Below are 14,323 nucleotides of genomic sequence, written 5' to 3' on the forward strand. Positions count from 1 at the left end.
GTGTTTACTTACTTTCATGCTCGTATCACAAATTGAACCATTGTTTTGGTTCTCTCCTGCACTAAGGGGGGGGTTAGACCTGGACCAGGACCAGGACCAGGACCAGGTCTGGGGGGTCTGGTAGTCCAGCTGTTTATCTATAAAATGTGTAGGAATCGTTCAGTTTGTGATAAAACCATGAGTTTGGTACAAACAGCTAAAGGTTTCCCCTAAAGATCTGGGGCCTCATCTATAAAGCTTGCTTGCGCAGAAAAAGCGCCTGAAAGTTGCGGAAGCCGCCTTCTACGCCAAGCCTCGGATCTAAAAAGAAAAAACTAACCGAAAAATCTGCTTATCTTTACGGCAACCAGGACCCTCCCGTAAGAATTTACTTAAGAATTTACTTACTTTAAGACACGGGGAACTGGCGAGGCAGGCTGTGAGGTGGTGAAATGAAGCCAGATTCATGTCATACTCTTAATAATGTCATCACATATCACAACATATAATAATAAAATAGTGCTGATAATGGAGCAGGCGGCGGGGGGGTGGGGGACTGGGAGGGGGGGGCTGCCGCTCCGAACCCACTACTCCACGCCGAAGAGGAAAAAAGAAAGTGTTCTGATTAAAATAAGGAAAGTTGGACTATATAACAATTGCGTTCATAAGGATAAAGTTTTAAAAAAAATAAAAATTAAAGAAATAGTCTCTTCTCCCCGTGTGTGTCTGCCTGTCATGCACGGGTACGTGCGCTCATGTTGTTTACTTTTAAGCCTGAATTATGGTTCTGCGTTACACCAACGCAGAGCCTACGCCGTAGGGTCCGGCGTAGGTTGCGCGTCGCCGCGTAGCCTACGCCGCAGGCTCTGCGTTGGTGTAACGCGGAACCATAAATCAGCTTAGAGCAGCTCTGAGGGGAGACGGGAGGGAGGAGGGGGAGCGGGGGCTGCCGGGCCGCCGTCCCGAGTGTCTTGATGGTTTGCTGAGCCTACCGTTAGTTTTTAAACTGTAAAAAGTGGGGGGGACAAATACATCATTTTGAAAAGTGGGGGGGACATGTCCCCCCCGCCCCCAGTGGAAATTGCGTCGTGCGATCGTGGCACTAACGGGCAGCAACGACATGCTGCCACTCACTCGCTTTATTTTATACTATTTATATACTTTTTCTACTTTTACTGTGACCACCAAATAATCTCGTTTCACTGTCCTCTCTCCACATCAGATCTCAGATCTCAGCGAAATTCAGTGGCACGGTGGCTCGACACGTTCATTCATTCTGACGCATTCATCCGGATTCATCCCTAACAGGCTGCAGGAAGCCACTGCGCATGCTCAGTAGGCTCATCCATATGGATTTATGGGCGTGTTGAGGGCGGGATATGGGGCGGAGTCAGCTGCGCAGCTTTCCAGGTGGACTGTGATTCATAAAGGGAACATTGCGTGGAAGTCTGCGTGCACGCGGTTTTATAGATCCGGATTTTTTTTTGCGCCCGCCATTTTCGGCTTTTGGGCGTACGTGCACTTTTAGTATGAATTCTACGCACTCCATTTTAAATGAGGCCCCTGGGGTCCGTTTCACAAAGCAGGTTTAGTGAAAACTCGGAGTCTGTTAACCCTGAAATGAGGGAAACTCTGAGTTTTCCGTTTCACAAAGGGAGGTAACTCAAACCAGAGAAAGACAGGTAACTCTAGCCTGTTTCACAAAGAGAGGTAACTTAAGCTCTCGGTCAGTTACCGTAGTAACAGACGCTCTGAAACTAACCTGGTCAGTTACCGTAGTAACAGACGCTCTGAAACTAACCTGGTCAGTTACCGTAGTAACAGACTCTCTGAACCTGGTCAGTTACCGTAGTAACAGACTCTCTGAACCTAACCTGGTCAGTTACAATACATTAGTTAATACATAAGTAAAACGTTAATAATGTCCCTAGTAATCATTTACTAATGGTGTTTATTTGGAGTGAATATGCATTAAGTAACAGCTACCTAATACATCTAGTAATCATTCACTAATGGTGTACATGTTTACTGGATGGGCATTATTAAACAACTATTTAGAGTCTTAAGTAATCATTTCCTAATGGTGCTGTGTATGTTATCAGGTAGCTTACCTGACCTTATGAACGGTAACCTGACATACACCTTAATAAATGTATAGGAGTGGCTCATAACCATTACTTAACCATTAGTAAAGGCTTGCTGGACCCTTATTGTAAAGTGTAACACATTTATCCCTTAGGTAACACATTATTAATGCTTAACTGCCTCATAAGCATTACTTAACCATAATTAACCATTAGTAAATACTATTCTGGACCCTTATTGTAAAGTGTAACACATTTATCCCGTAGGTAACACATTATTAATGCTTAACTGCCTCATAAGCATTACTTGGCCATAGTTAACCATTAGTAAATTAAGCAATCACATATAAAGAAGTTGGTAACACTTTACAATAAGGGTCCCTTAATTAACGTTAGTTAATGCATTATTAAGCATTAATTAACTGTTTAATAATAGTTAAATAACCATTATTATGTATTACTTAACATGATTTAGCATATTAGTTAATGCATTAATAAACAGTTAGTTAATGCATTATTAAGCATTAATTAACAGTGTAATAATAGTTAAATAACCATTATTATGTATTACTTAACATGAATTAGCATATTAGTTAATGCATTAAAAAACAGTTAATTAATGCCTACTGCTCAGAGTTAATTAATACATTAGTAAGCATTAATAAACGTTACATGATGTAGTTATTTATCCTTATGTATGCATTACTTAGTATTAAGTAATACATTAGTTAATACATAAGTAAAACGTTAATAATGTCCCTAGTAATCATTTACTAATGGTGTTTATTTGGAGTGAATATGCATTAAGTAACAGTTACCTAATACATCTACTAATCATTCACTAATGGTGTACATGTTTACTGAATGGGCATTATTAAACAACTATTTAGAGTCTTAAGTAATCATTTCCTAATGGTGCTGTGTATGTTATCAGGTAGCTTACCTGACCTTATGAACGGTAACCTGACATAAACCTTAATAAATGTATAGGAGTGGCTCATAACCATTACTTAACCATTAGTAAAGGCTTGCTGGACCCTTATTGTAAAGTGTAACACATTTATCCCTTAGGTAACACATTATTAATGCTTAACTGCCTCATAAGCATTACTTAACCATAATTAACCATTAGTAAAGGCTTGCTGGACCCTTATTGTAAAGTGTAACACATTTATCCCTTAGGTAACACATTATTAATGCTTAACTGCCTCATAAGCATTACTTAACCATAATTAACCATTAGTAAATACTATTCTGGACCCTTATTGTAAAGTGTAACACATTTATCCCTTAGGTAACACATTATTAATGCTTACTGCCTCATAAGCATTACTTAACCATAATTAACCATTAGTAAATAATTTTCTGGACCCTTATTGTAAAGTGTAACACATTTATCCCTTAGGTAACACATTATTAATGCTTAACTGCCTCATAAGCATTACTTAACCATAATTAACCATTAGTAAATACTATTCTGGACCCTTATTGTAAAGTGTAACACATTTATCCCTTAGGTAACACATTATTAATGCTTAACTGCCTCATAAGCATTACTTAACCATAATTAACCATTAGTAAAGGCTTGCTGGACCCTTATTGTAAAGTGTAACACATTTATCCCTTAGGTAACACATTATTAATGCTTAACTGCCTCATAAGCATTACTTAACCATAATTAACCATAATTAACCATTAGTAAATACTTTTCTGGACCCTTATTGTAAAGTGTAACACATGTATCCCTTAGGTAACACATTATTAATGCTTAACTGCCTCATAAGCATTACTTGGCCATAGTTAACCATTAGTAAATTAAGCAATCACATATAAAGAAGTTGGTAACACTTTACAATAAGGGTCCCTTAATTAACGTTAGTTAATGCATTATTAAGCATTAATTAACTGTTTAATAATAGTTAAATAACCATTATTATGTATTACTTAACATTAATTAGCATATTAGTTAATGCATTAATAAACAGTTAGTTAATGCATTATTAAGCATTAATTAACAGTGTAATAATAGTTAAATAACCATTATTATGTATTACTTAACATTAATTAGCATATTAGTTAATGCATTAATAAACAGTTAGTTAATGCCTACTGCTCAGAGTTAATTAATACATTAGTAAGCATTAATAAACGTTACATGATGTAATTATTTATCCTTATGTATGCATTACTTAGTATTAAGTAATACATTAGTTAATACATAAGTAAAACGTTAATAATGTCCCTAGTAATCATTTACTAATGGTGTTTATTTGGAGTGAATATGCATTAAGTAACAGCTACCTAATACATCTACTAATCATTCACTAATGGTGTACATGTTTACTGGATGGGCATTATTAAACAACTATTTAGAGTCTTAAGTAATCATTTCCTAATGGTGCTGTGTATGTTATCAGGTAGCTTACCTGACCTTATGAACGGTAACCTGACATAAACCTTAATAAATGTATAGGAGTGGCTCATAACCATTACTTAACCATTAGTAAAGGCTTGCTGGACCCTTATTGTAAAGTGTAACACATTTATCCCTTAGGTAACACATTATTAATGCTTAACTGCCTCATAAGCATTACTTAACCATAATTAACCATTAGTAAAGGCTTGCTGGACCCTTATTGTAAAGTGTAACACATTTATCCCTTAGGTAACACATTATTAATGCTTAACTGCCTCATAAGCATTACTTAACCATAATTAACCATTAGTAAAGGCTTGCTGGACCCTTATTGTAAAGTGTAACACATTTATCCCTTAGGTAACACATTATTAATGCTTAACTGCCTCATAAGCATTACTTAACCATAATTAACCATTAGTAAATACTATTCTGGACCCTTATTGTAAAGTGTAACACATTTATCCCTTAGGTAACACATTATTAATGCTTAACTGCCTCATAAGCATTACTTAACCATAATTAACCATTAGTAAATACTATTCTGGACCCTTATTGTAAAGTGTAACACATGTATCCCTTAGATAACACATTATTAATGCTTAACTGCCTCATAAGCATACCTTGGCCATAGTTAACCATTAGTAAATTAAGCAATCACATATAAAGAAGTTGGTAACACTTTACAATAAGGGTCCCTTAATTAACGTTAGTTAATGCATTATTAAGCATTAATTAACTGTTTAATAATCGTTAAATAACCATTATTATGTATTACTTAACATTAATTAGCATATTAGTTAATGCATTAATAAACAGTTAGTTAATGCATTATTAAGCATTAATTAACAGTGTAATAATAGTTAAATAACCATTATTATGTATTACTTAACATTAATTAGCATATTAGTTAATGCATTAATAAACAGTTAATTAATGCCTACTGCTCAGAGTTAATTAATACATTAGTAAGCATTAATAAACGTTACATGATGTAATTATTTATCCTTATGTATGCATTACTTAGTATTAAGTAATACATTAGTTAATACATAAGTAAAACGTTAATAATGTCCCCAGTAATCATTTACTAATGGTGTTTATTTGGAGTGAATATGCATTAAGAAACAGCTACCTAATACATCTAGTAATCATTCGCTAATGGTGTACATGTTTACTGGATGGGCATTATTAAACAACTATTTAGAGTCTTTTTTTTTTTTTTTTTTTTTTACCTTGTCTGCACACATATTATTGATCGATACCATGACGGTAGAAACCAAAAGTGTATATATGTGCATTATTACTATATGTAATATATATACATATATATACGCACACATATGCGTACACATACATAAATATACACATACAAACCCAGTGTTTTTTTTTTTTTTGGGGGGGGGGGGTGACGACATCCACTGCCAATCCAGGAAGCAGGAACACAGGGAGACACACGTCAAGCACTGGAAATCTGCAACAAAAAACCACAAACAAAGCACGAAACCGGCACGGAGCCAACCAAAACAATAACAGCAATCGACCTAAATCTTGAGATCTGATCGCAGTCTGAGCTAAGCTATTGCTACCGCTACCTAAACCCAAAAACTAGAGAGCCAGCATGCAGGTGAACAAGCCAGTGTGTATGTCTATGTGTGTGTGTGTATGGGGGCCGGAGGCCCCAGACGGAGGGGGAAACGGTCCAACATCCTCCCATTCATACTGACAACATAAGACATAGATACCTGGGAATGGTGCCACCCCGCCGTCGCGCCCGCCCGTGCACCCCCCGGTCAGGGGAGGCCCGCTGCACTGTGCACAGATATTAGAGGTGACAAAGCCCATCTGGAACATCCTTTGTCCAGTATAATGTATTCTATGAAGAACTTTGTACTGTATAAGTTGTAGGTTTGGGTTTTTAGTCATAGTAAACGTATTTAAGCATATTTGTGACCAAGAAAACTGGTCGGTATTAAGAGAGAGATCCGCCTCCCACTTAGAGATCGGGAGAGAGACTGAATCGTCCAGTTTAGATACTAACCTGTAGAGTTTTGATAACAACTTTAAAGTGCTTAGATTCAATAAATCTATTATCTTAGCGGGAAGTTGTAAATCTAATTGGCTAATTTTGTATGTTTTATTTATTATTGCCTTAAGTTGTTGATACTCTAAAAATTTATTCCTGCTAACTCCGTATTGAACAATAAGTGTATTGAAAGGTACAAACTGTCCTCCTACAATTACGTGCTGTAAGTACCGTATTCCTTGATCTCTCCATTGAACGAAGTTAACCATCTTTTTATCATTTTTCACGATGTCTGGGTTGTTCCATATGGGTGTACGGTCACATGGAAAAAGTGAAATTTTAGCTATTTTAAGAAATTCCCACCAAGCTGATAAAGTTGTGCTAATATTAATGCTTTTGAAACATTGATGACGTTTGATACTTTGACTAATAAATGGTAACTCTGAGATTTCTAGTTCATTACAAAACACTTGCTCTGAGTCCAGCCATTGACTATCTAAAGGATGATCTTTTGACCATTTTACAATATACTGTAACTTACTGGCTATGAAGTAATACTGAAAATTAGGTAATTCTAAACCTCCATATTCTTTGGATTTTTGCAATGTCTTTAAACTAATGCGTGGAGTTTTATTTTTCCACAGAAATTTTGATACATATGAGTCCAACGATTTAAACCAGGAAAGAGGGGGTTTGCATGGTATCATTGAGAAAAAATAATTTACTTTTGGTAAAACCATAATTTTAATGGTGGCTATTCTACCCATGAGCGAAATGGGGAGAGAGCTCCATCTGGAAAGATCATCTTCTATTTTCTTTATAAGCTGAACATGATTTAATTTTATTAACTCTGACAGCCTAGGGGAGATGTTTATGCCTACATATCTAATGTTCCCTGATTGTAATTGAGTATTTGTTATATTCCTAAAATTGCAGTTAACACACAAAACAGTGGATTTAGACCAATTAATAGAATAATCAGACAGAGATGAAAATCCCTCTATAAGTGCAATTGTCTGTGATAGTGAAGATCGTGAGTTCTGGAGGAAGAGGAGTACGTCATCCGCATAAAGACTTATTTTGTGCTCTAATATTTTACATTGTATACCTTTAATATTTTGATTTTGTCTAATAGCTGCTGCTAAAGGTTCAATAAATATTGCAAATAATGAGGGAGAGAGAGGGCAACCCTGTCTAGTGCCTCTTTGCAAGGTAAAACTTGTAGAGATTTGATAATTTGTCCTTACACGTGCCTTGGGAGAGCTGTATAATATTTTTATCCAGTCAATGAAAGATTCGCCAAATCCAAATTTATGCAAAGTTGCCAATAGAAACTTCCAATTTACCTTATCAAATGCTTTTTCCGCGTCTAAGGATATAATAGTAGTCTCCTGTTTATTGATACTCGAATAGTCTATAATATTTAATAATCTGCGAATATTAGTAGAGGAATGTCTACCTTTAATGAAGCCTGTTTGATCCGGATGTATAATAGAAGGGGTGACTCTTTTCAGACGTTCAGTAAGGGCCTTGCTAATTATTTTAAGGTCTACATTTATCAATGAAATTGGGCGGTAGCTCGATGGGAGCAAGGGATCTTTGTCCGGTTTTAATAAAAGACTAATATTAGCAGAGTTCATATTTAAGGGTAAGCTTTTATTCTCCCTAGCATTTAGAATCATTTTATAAAATGTTGGTGCTAATATGCTCCAGAATTCCTTGTAAAATTCAGCTGGGAAACCATCTGGGCCCGGAGCTTTATTATTGGGCATATGTTGAAGAGCTTCATGGAGTTCTCCTATTGAGAGCGTGAGTCTAAATTCGTAACCTGTTCCTGATGTAACTTCGGCAGATTAATGTCTCCAAGAAACTCATTAATGGATTGATCAGATGGTTCAATTTGTGACGAGTATAATTTATAGTAAAAGTCTCTAAAGACTGAATTTATTAAACAGGGGTCATGTGTAACTCCCCCTGACTGGTCCTTAATGGATGTTATGGTTGTTTTTTCTTTGTTTATTTTTAATTGATTGGCTAAGTATTTTCCCGATCTGTTAGCATGTGCAAAGTTTTCCAGGCGAAGCCTTTGTACTAGAAACTGTGTTTTTGCGTCAATTATTTTATTTAATTCTATTTTAGTTTTCCTTATTCTGTTAAGGATACGTTCGTCTGCAGAGGTCTGGAAGGCCTCCTCTAGCGTCTTTATTTCACATTCTAATTCTTTTGTTTTTAAGTTGTCTTTTTTTTTCTTATTTGAAGAAAAGGAAATTATTTTGCCTCGCATTACTGCTTTTCCTGCTTCCCATAGAACGCTCGCTGATATTTCCGGCTGGTCGTTATTTTGTAAAAATATATCCCATTCTTTCTTAAAAAAATTAATAAAGTCGGGGTCTTTGAGCAATGATGTATTAAATCTCCAAACTTTGGAGGATGATACGCTCCCCCTCTTCCCCAGAGTGAAAGAAACAGGTGCGTGATCGCTAATAATGATTGGGTGAATTTGTGATTCTGAGATATCTCTCATCAGATAGCTACTGACTAAAAAATAATCTAACCTAGAGTATGAGTGATGAACGGCTGAGAAAAAAGTGTAGTTCCTAAGGGTTGGGTGTAAAGAGCGCCATGTATCGCAAAGACCCAGATCATTCATGTATTGCTTAACAATACTTGCTGACTGCCAACTCCTGTGTCCGCCTGCATTACTGAGCCTGTCCACTCCAGGGTCCAGAACCATGTTGAGGTGTCCTCCGATGATGACTGTGTTGTCTAGGTGAGCAGAAAGTGAGGTGAAAAAAGAGTGAAAAAACGAAGAGTCATCAACATTTGGACCATATACATTAGAAATACATAAATTCAAGCTTTGAATTTGCAAGACTAAAATTAAATATCTACCCTCTGAGTCAATGTGTGTGTCCTTTACGGTGAAATTTACTCTTTTATTAATGAGAATTGCTACCCCTCTTTGTCTGGAGTTGTAACAGGCGGAGAAAACGTGCGGAAATTGTGCCGTGGCCAATGCATCTACTGAAGCTTGAACTAAATGAGTTTCTTGCAGTAGGACATTGTCTGCCTGCAGAGTTTGTATCTGGTTAAGAAGTTTTAATCTCTTTGCCGTGTTCCCGGCTCCGTTTACGTTCCAGGTGACAAACTTTATTTTATCCATAATCCAATCATTGAAAGTAACATTATATGTAAGTGGTAATGTTGCATGAGAAGCTGTTGTATGTGTGTGTGCCATGTTATTCTAAATGTGTGAAATGTGTGTTTGTACCAATTTACCAAACCGAGAAAGAAAGTGCAGCAGAGTGGGACATAGAGGGAAAAAAGAAAAAAAAGGGGAAAGGGAGTGAGGTGGGGGGAGGGAGATAATTCTAAACATGATAGAAAAAAAAATAGAGAAAATTAATAAAAGAGAGAGAAAGGCAATCACCAGTGTGAGCCTATAACTTACCGAGACTAGCAGAGCAAGAATTATTAATACATTAATATATACCGAGAATGTTTCATGAAACTATATCTAATCTAATCACCAAGTGTTTATGTAACTATATCTAACCTAATCACCAGTTAATGAGAAAGAAAGAGAGGAAAAGAAAGTAAATTTTGTACTCATCCTTTTTAGAAGAGCCAGGGCGTGATGTCCGGGTCGCGGTACAATTGTCCGTTCACGAACAGCTTGTCCACGGTGATGACAGCACGAGATCCCTCCGTCATGAACCTCCTCCGGACCGGGAAGAGGACTCGGCGACGGTCCAGGATCTCCCGAGGGAACTGGTCGTTCACGGAGAACGGCAGTCCGCGCAGCTGTGGCCCCCGTCTTCTCACCAGCTCTTTGTCTTTATAGTGTTCGAATTTAGCAACAATGGGCCTGGGTCTCTGGGCTTCGGGTCTTCTTCCTCCTAGGCGATGGACGCGGTGAAACGTGATGGAGTTCGCCAGGTCTTCTGGAAGCTTCAGGTGGTTCCGGATGAAATCCTGGACGGATTGTTCAGGATCTTCATCAGGTTTCTCCGGGATCCCTGAGAACACCAGGTTGTCCCTCATGGAACGAGCTTGAAGGTCTAAAACGGCCTCCTTTAAAGATTTATTCTCATTCTGGAGCCGGCTAAAACCCTCTGACATAGATTTCATCGATTTCTTCAGACTGGTGTTTTCAGCCATCAATTTTTCCACCTGCTGGTTACCGTATTCCACCGCTTCTCTTAATGACTGGAATTCCTTGTGCAGGACTTCCACCAGGGATAAACGGGAGTCATGGGAGGCCAAGCGGGTGTCAATGGACCTCAGAATGTCCTCGGTGGTATTTCCTGGAGGAGAGATTGCTCCAGGGGAATCCTCAGCTCGGGAACGCTTCGGCGTGGAGGACGCGCCGGAGGACGCGCCCCCAGACTTCTTCACCATGACAAATCTCTCAAAATACTCGTCTATGGATGCGTCTAAAGATTCGCTTTGCTCCAGGTTGGGTTCGTAACTATATAATCTAACTATAAACTACCCTTTTGTTATTTTAATCTGAGTATATAATCGTTTTTAAAGCATTTATTGAAAACGAAAGTATTACCTCGCCATGTTGGATTCTGCTGCCTCGTTCTCGCGATACTACCACATCTCGTGGTGCGTTCGCTGCTGCTCGGAATCCCCTGATGCTCCCATATTTTGATCTTAATAGACATTTTAAATTATCGATTTGCTTTATTACATTTATTAATCATCAGTTTTCACAAGACGGAACGTCATCACGTACGGTCAAAAGCCAATCACAAGACGACACGTCATCACGTACGGGGAGCCGGGAAAAAAAAGCAGGTGGGAAAAAAAAGCACCGACACCGTCATGAATTTTCAACATGGCGCCCATGGCAGCCATTTTTCAAAATGGCCGCCAGAAACAGGTGTTTTGAGGTAGAACCTTCTGGCAAATTCCAATGTTTCAAATGTGATTTCTGCGTCATAAATAATGACTGATTAGAAACCAAGATCATCCATATCAGATTTCTGCATCATAAATAATGACAATAATAATAATAATAATAATAATAATAATAATAATAATAATAATAATAATAATAATAATAATGATAATAATAATAATGATAATAATAATAATAATGATAATAATAATAATAATAATAATAATAATAATAATAATAATAATAATAATAATAATAATAATATAATAATGATTAGACACCAACATCATCCATATCAGATTTCTGCATCATAAATAATGACTATAATAATAATAATTAAAACTGCAAGCAGCAATGAACGGGCCCTCGCACTCACGGCCACCGCCCCCCATAAGCATATCAGAAATGACACCACCCACGACTCTCTATGTCAAACCATTCAAAAGTTATAGCAGAAAAAAGGGACAACCAATCAGAAGAAGGGGCAGGGCTAATTTTCACCAATTATGGTCAAGGACTCAATACTGAGTCCCATGACACCACCCACGACTCTCTATGTCAAACCATTCAAAAGTTATGGCAGAGAAAAAAGTATTCTAGGGGGCGCTGTTGAGCCGTGCTTTTTGGCGTCTAGCATCGCCACGGTAACACTTTTTAAAGAGAAAAGTAATGCGCGTAGTCGCAGGATGGAGACGCACATTCTGAGGTATAACACACCTGGGTGAACGTTACGGTTCGGGCCGTATTAATTGCCGAAGGAATGGCATAAATTGCGCCCAAAATACACAATTAATTCAAAATGGCTGACTTCCTGTTCGGTTTCGCCCATTGCGCCAAGAGACTTTTCTTTAAGTTGCGACATGATACAGGTGTGTACCGATTTTCGTGCATGTATGTCAAACCGTATTGTGGGGCTTGAGGCACAAAGTTTTCCGGGGGGCGCTGTTGTCGGGCCACACCCATTAATGCAAACCATTAATTATCAAATTTATCGCCAGGCCTGCCTTGCATGCAAAATTTGGTGACTTTTGGGGAACTATCAAATATGGACCAATCAGATGAAGGGGACGCGCGCTTTTTCGCGTCTAGCGTCGCCACGTTAACACTTTTGAAAGAGAAAAGTAATGCGCGTAGTCGCAGGATGGAGACGCACATTTTGATGTATAACACACCTGGGTTCACGATACAGTTCGGGCCGTATTAATTCTCGAAGGAATGGCTCATATTGCTCCAAAATTACGCGATTAATTCAGAATGTTCCAAATGGCCGACTTCCTGTTCGGTTTCGGCCATGGCCGCAAGAGACTTTTCTTTAAGTAGCGACATGATACAGGTGTGTACCGATTTTCGTTCATGTACGTCACACCGTATTCTGGGGCTTGAGGCACAAAGTTTTTTCGGTCTGAACCAACCAGATGAAGGGTGGGCGCGCTTTTTTGCAATGAATCTGAAGAATCACTTGATCACATGTTTTTATTGTGTCCTGTCTCAAAATTTTTTTGGCAAGAAATTAGAAATTGGCTATCTTTAAAAATGAATGACATTCCAAATTTAGAAATCGTTAACATTATTTTTTATATAGATACTATTGACAAATCACTGTCCTTCTTAGTTAATGTAATTCTCTTACTGGCTAAATACCACATACACTGTTGTAAGTGGAGAAAAATTAAGCTTCTTTCCATTTTTTTATAAATGATTTCAGTTTTTTTCTTTCTTTAAAAAATATTAAGTCAGACTTCCGGTGTAGCGACTAATGGAGTAGGACGTGTTTTTTTGAGCTCCTGCAACAACCTTTAAAAATATCTATTTTTGGTACAGCTTTTTCATCTTCCTTCGGTTTATTTTTCCCGACCTTCATTATTTTACTTTGGCCCCGTATTTTTGCCGACCAAAATGCCTCCAAAACTCAAACCATCCGCACCACCGCCGCGGCCCTCTCCGCACGCCGCATCCCCGCCTCGTGGTGAACCCCGTCCAGCCTGGCCGAGGCCGCCGGGGCCGCTCCTTCACACGACTTTAAGGCCGAGCTGCTCGCATCACTCCGCGTTGAGATGGCGGCTGTTTTCAGAGCGGAGCTTCAGGCTGCTTTAAATGAGAACCTGTCGAGCATCAAGACTGAGCTGCAAGCAGTGAAGTCGGAATTATCAAGCAGCATTACAAACATCCAGTCTGATGTGCGCGCTCTGAAGAACACCGTGGGTGAAATGGAGACGTCTCTTTCATCCTGCACCGATGACATCACAACCTTACAGGCTAAAGTGGTGCATCTGTCAGCTGAACTGATGAGGCTGGATGGTAAATGCGAGGATCTGGAGGCGAGATCCCGGCGCAATAACATACGGATCGTGGGAATTCCTGAAGATTTTTCCACCTCTTCTGCTGTTACGGATATTCCCTCTCTGCTCAAGAAGGCTTTCAGCCTGGAGAAGGAGCCTCTCCTGGACCGGGCGCACCACACCCTCCAGCCGAAACCGAAAACCGGAGAGCGCCCTCGTCCCATCATTGCCCGTCTGCACTATCATACAGACTGTGTGGATATATTGCGCCGAGCCAGGGCTCAGCAACGGATTACGTGTGGAGAGTTGACTTTTTCTGTCTTTCCCGACCACACCCAGAAGACGGCCCGTGCCCGAGCCGCCTTTAATGACGTCCGCCGCCGGCTCCGCGAGATCCCGGGGATCCGCTACGGTCTGCTGTACCCCGCCCGCCTCCGCATCACTCACAACGGCGCAGAAAGGGAGTTCAGGTCGGCAGAGGAGGCCAGCACAGGAGCTCAACACGAAGCTTGTTAGTTTTTATCTTGTTAGTTATGCTTAAAGCCGTAAGTGTTCTTTTCAGGGATCTGACTCCTTCTGGAGTTTGCACTGGGTTCTCCATCGTTTGGGGATGGGGTCGTTGTAAGTGCA

This window comes from Cololabis saira, chromosome 19 (assembly GCF_033807715.1).
Source record: "Cololabis saira isolate AMF1-May2022 chromosome 19, fColSai1.1, whole genome shotgun sequence".
Classification (NCBI taxonomy): domain Eukaryota; kingdom Metazoa; phylum Chordata; class Actinopteri; order Beloniformes; family Belonidae; genus Cololabis; species Cololabis saira.